This window comes from Mustela putorius, unplaced genomic scaffold (assembly GCF_011764305.1).
Source record: "Mustela putorius furo isolate JIRA1106 unplaced genomic scaffold, ASM1176430v1.1 tig00003845_pilon_pilon_pilon, whole genome shotgun sequence".
NCBI lineage: Eukaryota > Metazoa > Chordata > Mammalia > Carnivora > Mustelidae > Mustela > Mustela putorius.
Genome location: NW_025421998.1, coordinates 46245577 through 46254975, shown reverse-complemented (window position 1 = coordinate 46254975; position 9399 = coordinate 46245577). Strand labels below are relative to the sequence as shown.

Sequence of the window (9399 nt, the reverse complement as noted above, 5' to 3'; positions counted from 1 at the left end):
ATAATGAATAGCATACTTTATTTCTAAGCTATTGATTTAATTTAAAAATGAAGTTTTAGGAAATGTTTTTATTTAATGTTCTTAAAATTTACTAAAGTGAGTTTTGGTGATAGTAAGAAGAATGCAGACTCTCTAGGGTCAGATTTTGCCATACTTTTCTTTGTCCCCTCAGTTTTCAGTTCAGTATTTAGTACAAAGTAATCAGATAAAAACTTTTCCCCTCCATTTGTTCAAATAATGGATTCATTTGTGTGGTGGATGTACCATTATACTGTAAAGGTGTAGAATACTTTGGTGACAGGAACAAAGCATCATTTAACTCTGACATGGAATTGTCCAGCATTTTCTTGAACACTTTAGTGAACAGGCATTCTGTTAATGTGTAAATGTCTTTTTTGACTAAGCTTAATCATCATATTACAACAGAGTGAAAATTCATGCAAAAAATGAATTATTATTTACCAGTGGGATTGTTTTTCACTGGGTAACCATTGACAACCTAGTTTCCAAGTCTGAAACCTTGTAAATACCAAAAAGGAGGATAATTCTGAACTATAGAATTGATGTAAGACTATACTTTCAGGGATCATTTCTATAGTTTGTTACTAGAATTGATGTATGAGCATGACATCATCCTTGGTCAAGTTCTCAAATGGGTTAATAAACAATCACTTTGTGAATCCTTACAAAAGAATGCAGTGATCATATAATAAGTTTTTTAGGAACAAATACCAGAACAGAGTCCTTTCCTTTTTAGGTAATGTTTGTTGGATTAGAAAATCCCAGGAATGCTCTATTACAGACATACTATAGTCGGATTGTGGAGTGAAAAGGCATATGATAGTTTCTTATCTTTATGTTTAAAAACAAGATGAAAGTAGGATTATGAGAGGATGGTGACTTGTTAGCACTTTGGTAGAGATCTGTGAATTGAGAGGGCACTGGAATACAAAGTTTTTAAATCTTTTCCATTTCTGATGGTCTCATGGCACTTTACTATTTCTACAATTATACCTTAAGCAAGCTCTTCCATCTCTGCCTCCTTCTTTTTTCATCTCTCCTTTCATTCCCTTGTTCCTCTTCAAATTATTATACTCAAAGTCCCATGCAACCTGTATGGAATTACTTCTCTTCAGATCTTCTCCATTGGCTCACTTTGGTTAAATATGGACTAGGAAGACTAGGATTCCTTCTTTTGTACATTGGAAATTAGAGCCTGTCAAAGGCATTCTAAAAAAGAAGTTCTGTTTTTTTTTTTTTTTTTTTTTTAAAGTTTAACTGTTGCATTCAATCGCTGTTAAATTAGCGCACACACACACACACAAACCTTTTGGGGGTTTTTCATGATAGTTAACCATTAAACTAATTCAACTAAAGTAAGTACATAAAAATATATCAGGATATCAATTTCCATGAAATATATTTGCGCACAGAATTCTTGTTTTCTATAAGCAGAGTTAATTACACATATGTGATTTATAGTTCAAGAAAGCCTAATTTACCAGAAAGTTGGAGATTGCTGGTGTGGGAGTTCTATTCTTATACTACTAACGCATCTGAATTTCCATTTTTAATTTTTCTCTTTTGTGTATAAACTTTCAAAAATATTTTAACTTTCTGTTGTAAGAAAGATACTTCATATCATTATCTTTTTATTGAAGTATAATTGATATATAAGTATATATTAGTGTCCTATTAGTTTCAGGTGTACAGTATAAAGGTTTTAGAGTCTATACATTTGTCAGTGCTCATCAAAGTAATTGTACTCTTAATCCCTTTTATTTTCCATTCCCCAACTCACTTCCCTTCTGGCAACCACCAGTTCTCTAAATTTAAGAGTCTCTTTGTCTCTTTCTCGTTTGTTCATTTGTTTTGTTTCTTAAATTCCACATATGAGTGAAATCATACGGTATTTGTCTTTCTCTGACAAGCTTATTTCACAGTATTATATCCACTGGGTCTATGCAGGTTACTGAAAATGCTGAGATTTCATTCTTTTTTATGACTCAGTAATATTCCATTATATGTATATGTGTGTGCAGATCACATCTTTATTCATTCATCTATCAATGGATACTTGAGTTTCTCCCATTTCTTCGCTATTGTAAATAATGCTGCAATAAACATATGGCTTCATGTAATTCTTTGAATTAGTCTTTTCGTTTTCCTTGGGTAAATACTCAGAAGTGGAATTATTCCATTCTATGGTACTTGCTTTTTTTTCCCTTTTTTTTTTTTGTTTGTTTTTGTTTTGAGGAACCTCTATACTCCACGGTGGCTATACCACTGTACATTCCCTCCAATAGTCCAAAGAGCTCCTTCCTTGTGTTCTTGCTTTTAGCCATTAGCCATTCTGACAGGAATGAAGTACTATTCCATTGTGGTTTTGTGCTTTCCTGGTGCTTAGTGATGCGGAGCAGCTTATCATGTATCTGTTGGCCATTTGTATGTCTTCTTGGAAAAAAATGACTATTGAGGTCCTGCCCACTTTTTAATTGGATTGTTTGTGGGGTTGTTTTGTTTTGGTTTTAAGTTATGTAAGTCCTTTATAGATCCTGGGTATTAATCCCTTATTGTATATATCCTTTGCAAATAATCTTTTCCCATTCAGCAGGCTGTCTTTTTATTTGATGGTTTCCTTTGTTATGCAACACTTTTCATTTTAATGTAGTCTTTCTTTTAAGAAAGATACTTGATATCATTTTGAAAAGATAGTTAACAATCACTAGAACTAAAATTAAAATGGTTGTTGAATTCATTCTTTCCTATCTTGTCACTTCTCAGTGATTATATGACCTTAACCGATGAGACTGTGGACAGAGTTAGGTAGCTTCCGTTGTAGTTATATAGATGTGTTTGTTCCCATCACAGTCCTGCTAACCTTTCCTCTGGTCCCCAGTAATTCTTCCCCATCCCGAGGTAGCATAACACACTGGTTAGCACTCACACTAGAGACCAACAGATCTGGAGTCATGCCTCATCTATGTCACTTGATATTTATTTGATTTGATGAAGATAATTCTTCAGTTTTTTCATCTGTAAATACCTCGAACATCACCCAGAATCTGACTAGCATTCTGCTGACGCTTTAGGACTAAATTTTTCTCATGCCCCAACTGCTAGGGATGTTGGAGCTGATGACTCAGAGCTAAAAACACCTCTGGAGTTTGCCCTCTGCCATCACCCAAGGCTTTATCACTCCCAGGAACAGCCCACATCCAGTGTCTGGTCACTGTCGGTGTAAACACCTAACCTCTTTGCCTCAGTTCATGGAACTCCACAGGGCTGTCTGTGTTCTAGAACCCCTGGGAGGAATGGTGAGACTTATGTTGTGGCTGCATCACAGCCCAGCTCCTCCTGTGCCTAATCTCCCTTCCTTTCCTTTGCTTCAGATGTCAGTCCTGGGGTACATTACCCAATAAACTTCCGGCTTTATAATTTCTGTCTCAGTCTCTTTCCCAGCGAAACTGAAGCAGTGATAGCACCTCCCTTAGAGGCATAGTTGGGAGGTTTAAATGAAGTAATTTTTGAATAAATGTTAGCTATTACTATCCCTTTGAATAAGGACGTACCGAACCATACTTGTCAGCCTAAATGCTTTTATAGTTACAGTCAGATATCAAATCCTGGCAAGAGAATGGTGGGATTTGAAATCTTCCACCTTACTATTTCTACAGTTTATTGACCATGTGACAAATCACATAGCTCCCCTGTGTCTCAATTTCCTTTTTTGGAAATGAGTAAAAATGGTCCCACATAAGGTTATTTTGTAGATTAAAATGAGATAAAAATGAATCATAATAAGCTCAATACATGTTAATATTTCTTAAAATTATAACTGATCATTATTCTCCACTTAACGTCAATGATGTGAGATCTATTTCACAGTGCTTGTTTCAGGACTCCTAGAATTTGAGACAACCAGAAACTACTCTTGATAAGTGATTCCTGATTGAAAATACAATTCAATCTATGAGGACAGATGTGACTAGGCAAGAAAAATGAGAATTTGAGAAAAATAGAATTATATAGATATTCCTTAATCCACAAATTTTTAAAAAAATTAGCCATTCATTTGCTAATTTTAAGCAAGTAATTTAACCTTTATTCTACATAAATTTGACTTTAATTGAATGAATAATATGAGTAGGACAGGCAAGTTCAGTCTGAATGGATTATGAAACAAGACAAAACTGTGTCCTGGGGTTGGGAGGTAAATAAGGAGATAGAACTAGAAGATGTGGTTCTAAAGGGAACTCTGTCAGGCCCCTATGTGCCTTGTGGGGTGTGTGTGCATACGCATCAACATACATATGTCTACACATCTAGGGTCGTATATAAATACATATAAGTTATATGTTTAATTTCCCTAAACCTATTCCATGTGAGAGTTCACTACTTGCTGCATAGTAGAAGAAAGAGAAAAATAGAAGGCACTCATTAGTTGTGACCTTATAAGCAAACACTATTGACTTGCTCTTGGTTTGCAAATGAGTGGAGCTCATTGCGTATTTGTAATACGCAAACTGTACTTCAGTATGTAGCAATCTAATATAATGATGCTTTACATTGGGGCTAGCATTCATATTCTTTCTGCTGGAGTAGATAAAAGCAAACACTCAATATTAAAAGCTATGTATGTGGTATGTAAGACTTAAAAGACTTTTCTTTTTTTAACAGGAAGGGGAAGGGATTTTTTTTTTCTTATATTAATGAACACAGTGTTTTGTGAGACATAGTGCTTTGTAAAAATGCGACCTTGGTCCTGCTATTGTGTAACCCTAGGTTGGTTCCTCTTTCAAAAGGAAATGTGCTTACAGTAGGACCTACATGTAGGTGACAGTGATTGTTGAATAAATACTGACTGAATCAAAAAAGGCAAAGAACAGATCTTAAAACCTTTCTCAGCCTACGGAGCTAAGATGCCATTGTTTTCCAAGTTCTCAGGGCATGTTGAGAAGAAAAAACCCCAGCTCAGGTGGATAGAGAAAGGAATTTGGATTCATTCTCTGTCATTGCCACTCACAAGAACTTGAAGAAATGACCTTCTTTGGGTCTTGGCTTAATGATTTTAATGCAGTTGAACAAGATCAGTGATTTTAGTGATTTTCACATTTTCATTGAAAATTTTCAGGTGGGCCCTTTTTATAAAATAAAAATTTACCTGAAATGAGTTTAACACATATGTGGTCCATTAGAAGCAGAGCAAACTGTTGGCCTTTATTAAAGACAGGCTTCAAAGCTTTTCCTGAAACCAGGACACCCCCAAACGAGTTTTTAAATCACTGAAATTAAAATTTACGTACAGGACATTCAGTTACAGAATTGGATCATCTGTCAACCAGGCCGGCAGTTCTCCGCCAGGGGGTTATGATTCTCTGTTGTGCTGGGTCATTTGGGTTACTGCCTATATTCATCAGCAAAAAACTTAGCTGTTGAATTGGCTTCACAATCTCAGTTGGATAACTGCAATGTATCTGTTCTCACTTGGGGCTCATTCAGCTATCCTAAAACTCTGTGGCTTACATACACACTTGTTATTTCTCATAGTTCTTTGGGTCAGATATGCAGTTAATCTGGTCTGGAAAAACAGGACTGATTTCTGCAGTGAGTTGCGTACAAAGGTCAAAAACAGGGTCATCTATAAAGAGGACAAGACAAGAGAATAGCTATTAACTTCAGCATTCCTTGCAAGTTATTGGCGGACAACTGTTAGCCCTTTGTCCTAATGTCAGGATTTAGGCATTCAGGCCTTCCCTAGCATTCCATCTCCTGTTTGTATGATGATTATTATTATTTTAATTTCTGCTCTTCTCCATACCCTCTTTGCTTCTCTTTTCATTATATTTGAAGGCTTTTGGCTAGAGAAATGAACTAGCACTCCCCTAGGAAATTATGAACTGCGTTGTTGAGTTTAATCTTTGGGCTTTGTTTTAAGAGGTATGAAATTAACTCTGAAAAACTGATACCATTTTTAAGTTAAACAAAGTACAAATCAAATTGGATCTCCTTGACTGTGAGATCTAATTCTGGAAGTAGATAGGATTATCCAGAAGATACTGCAATATAGTTATAATTGAGATAGTTGTCCTATGACATTGTATCAGTTTAAGGCTGATTGGTTTAGTATATTTACTGAGATCTGATCACCACTGTGGCCTTAGCTAACACCTCTATTATGTCACATATTCTCCCCCCCCCCTTTTTTTTTTGTAGTGACAAAAATAATTAAGACCTAGTCTCTTAGCACCTTGGAAGTTTATAAAAAGTATTGTTGACTATAATCACCTGTGCTATACATTACATCTCCTGAATGTATTTATCTGTTGCAAATTTGTATCCTTAAACAACATCTTCCAAACTCCTGCATCCTCCAGCATCTGATAGCCACTATTCTACACTGTTTCTAGGAGTCTGACCGTTTTAGAGTCCACATAAAAGTGTTAACTTCACAGTACTTGTCCTTCTCTCTCTAATTTATCTCACTTAGTGTAATGCCCTCAAGGCCCATCCCTGCTGTTGTAAATGGCATTTGTGTGTCTTCTTTGGAAAAAATGTCAGGTCCAATACACTTAATTTTAAATTGGGTTGTTAGTTTTTGTTTTTGTTTTTAGTGTTAGAGTTGTATGAATTTTTTATTTCTAATATTAATTGTTTATCTGGTGTATGGTTTTCAAATATTTCACCCTGATCTGGGTTACATTTTCATTTTATTGATAGTTCCGTTTATTGAGTAGAAGCTTTTCAGTCTTATGTAATCCTACTTACTGATTTTGCTTTTGGTTATATATACAAAGCATTGCCAAGACTATTGTCAAGGAATTTTTACCCTATCTTTTTTTTTTTTTTTTCCCCTAGGAGTTTCATGGTTGCAGGTTTTATGTTTAAGTCTACTCCATCTCAAGTTAATTTTTGTGAGTGGTAGAAGATAGGGTTGCAGTTCCAGTTTTCTCAGCATGATTTATTAAAGAGACTCTCCTTTCCCTATTGTATTGTCTTGGCTACCGGGTCAGATAATAGTCGACCATAGGGCAGGGGTTTATTTCTGGACTCTGTATTCTGTTTTTTAGTTTATGTGTCTATTTTAATGCTAAAATTATGCTGTATTAATTGATATCTCTTTGTAGTATAGTTTGAAATCAGGAAGGCTGACACCTTTGGCTTGCTCTGTCTTTCCCAGTGTTGTTTTAACTCTTTGGGGTAAGTTGTGGTTCCCTACAAACTTAAAGAAATTTTTCTTTCTTTCTGTGAATCTCATGAATCTTCATAAGGATTACATTGGATCTACAGAATCTGGCTTTGAGTACTATGCAAATTACAATAATACTAATTCTTCTAATTTATGAATGTGGGATATCTTTCCATTTGTATCTTCTTAACCTCTTAGATAGGAGTTGTAGTATGCACTGTACAGATGTTTCCTTGGTTAAACTTATTCCTAAGTATCTTCCTGATCCTGATGTTACCTGTTTTGATCTTCCTGATCTTGATGCTTTTTTTTTTTTGTTTTTCAGATATTTTATTGTTGATGGATACAAACACAACTGATTTTTGTATGTTGAGTTGATAACCTGCAACTTCACTGAGTTTGTTGATTAGTTCCAACAATTTTTTGTTTGACTTTATGGTTTTCTTTATATAAGATTATATAATCTATAAATAGTTAAAGCTTTATGTCTTTTATAGTCTGGATGCACTTATTTCTTTTGCTTGCCTAATTGATACAGCTAGGACTTGTAGATCTAAGTTGAAAGAAGAGTGTTGAAGAGTGGGCAACCTTGTCTTAGTCTTTAGTCAGAGGAAAATATTTCAATCTTTTTTTTTCTTTAAAGATTTTATTTATTTATCAGAGAGAAAGCATGCATGCACAAGTAGACAGAGTGGCAGGCAGAGGTGGAAAGAGAAGCAGGCTTCCTCCTGAGTAAGGAGCCCAATGCGGGACTCGATCCAGGACCTTGGAATCATGACCTGAGCTGAAGGTAGTGGTTTAACCGACTGGCCTCCCAGGTGTCCCAAAAATGTTTAAATCTTACACTATTGAATATCTTATTAGCTGTGGGTCTGGTGTATATGGTCTTTATTATACTGATGTGTGTTCATTTTATACCCAGTTTGTTGAGGGTTGTTATGAAAAGGTATTTTATTTTGCCAAATGCTTTTTCTACATCTACTGAGAGATTGACATGACTTTAATTTTTTATTCTTTGAATGTGGTGTATCACATGTATTAATTTGCATATGTTGAACTATCTTTGTATTCCAGAAATAAATCATAGTTGATCAAGTGATCCTTTTAATGTGGTGTTGAATTAGGTTTGCTAGTATTTTGTTGAAAATTTTTTCTTCTATCCTGACCAGGGATTTTGGTCTGGAATTTTTCTTTGGTATCAGGATAATGCTGGCCTTGAAAAATAGTTTGGGAGTCTTCTATCCTCTGAATTTTTTTTTTTTTTTTGGAAGAGTTTGAGAAAGATTGGTGTGAATTCTTCATTTCAAGTTTAGTGAAATTTGCTGTTGGAAAGCTCATCTGATTCTGACTTTCTCTGTGTTGACATGTTTTTATTACTGATTTAATCTCCTTACTCATTGGCTTGTTCAGAGTTTCTATTGCTTCAGGTTCAGTCTTGGTAGTTTGTATGTTTCTAGGCATTTACCCATTTCTTCTACATTGTCCAGTTTGTCAACATATTCATAAAAGTGTCTCCGGATCATTAATATTTCTGTGGTAACAGTTAAAATGTCTCCTTTAATTTCTGATTTTCAGTTTTCTTAGTTTAGCTAAAATTTTATCAGTTTTATCTTTTAAAAAACTAGTTACTAACTGATCTTTTCTGTTAGATTACCATTTCTGATCTCTGGTTTACTTACATTTCATTTTTTCTTTACTACCTTCTTTTTGCTCACTTTTGGCTATGTTCTTTTTCTAGTCCTCAGAGGCATAATGTTAGGTTGCTTATTTTAGAACTAGTTTCTTAAAAGAGATGGTTAAAGCTATGAACTTCACTCTCACTGCTTTTGCAGAATCCCATTGGTTTTTGTATGTTTGTGCCCATTTTTGTTTTGAGATACTTTGATTTTTTTTTCCTTTTTATTTCTTTGAGAATAAAAGAAAAGGACATTTCATAATGTGTTTAATTTCTACAGGCTTGTACCTTTCCAACTTTTCCCTTGTTGAATTCTAGTTTCATACTATTGGGGTAAAGAAGATACTTGTTATGATTTCAGTCTTCTTAAATTTGCAAGGATTGTTTTTTGGCCAGTCATATGATACTTCCTGGATTATGTTCTATGGGCATGTGAGAAGAATGTGTGCTCTGCCATTGGATGGAATGTTCAGTAAATTTCTGTTAAGTCCATTTGGGTTTTTTTTTTTTTTAATTTTTTATTTTTTATAAACAT

General features: G+C 34.6%; 1 pseudogene; it reads left to right on the top strand.

The window, feature by feature from the left end:
* The first annotated feature begins 567 nt into the window (after positions 1-567).
* LOC123387149 lies at positions 568-657 on the top strand (annotated as a pseudogene).
* The last annotated feature ends 8742 nt before the right edge of the window (positions 658-9399 follow it).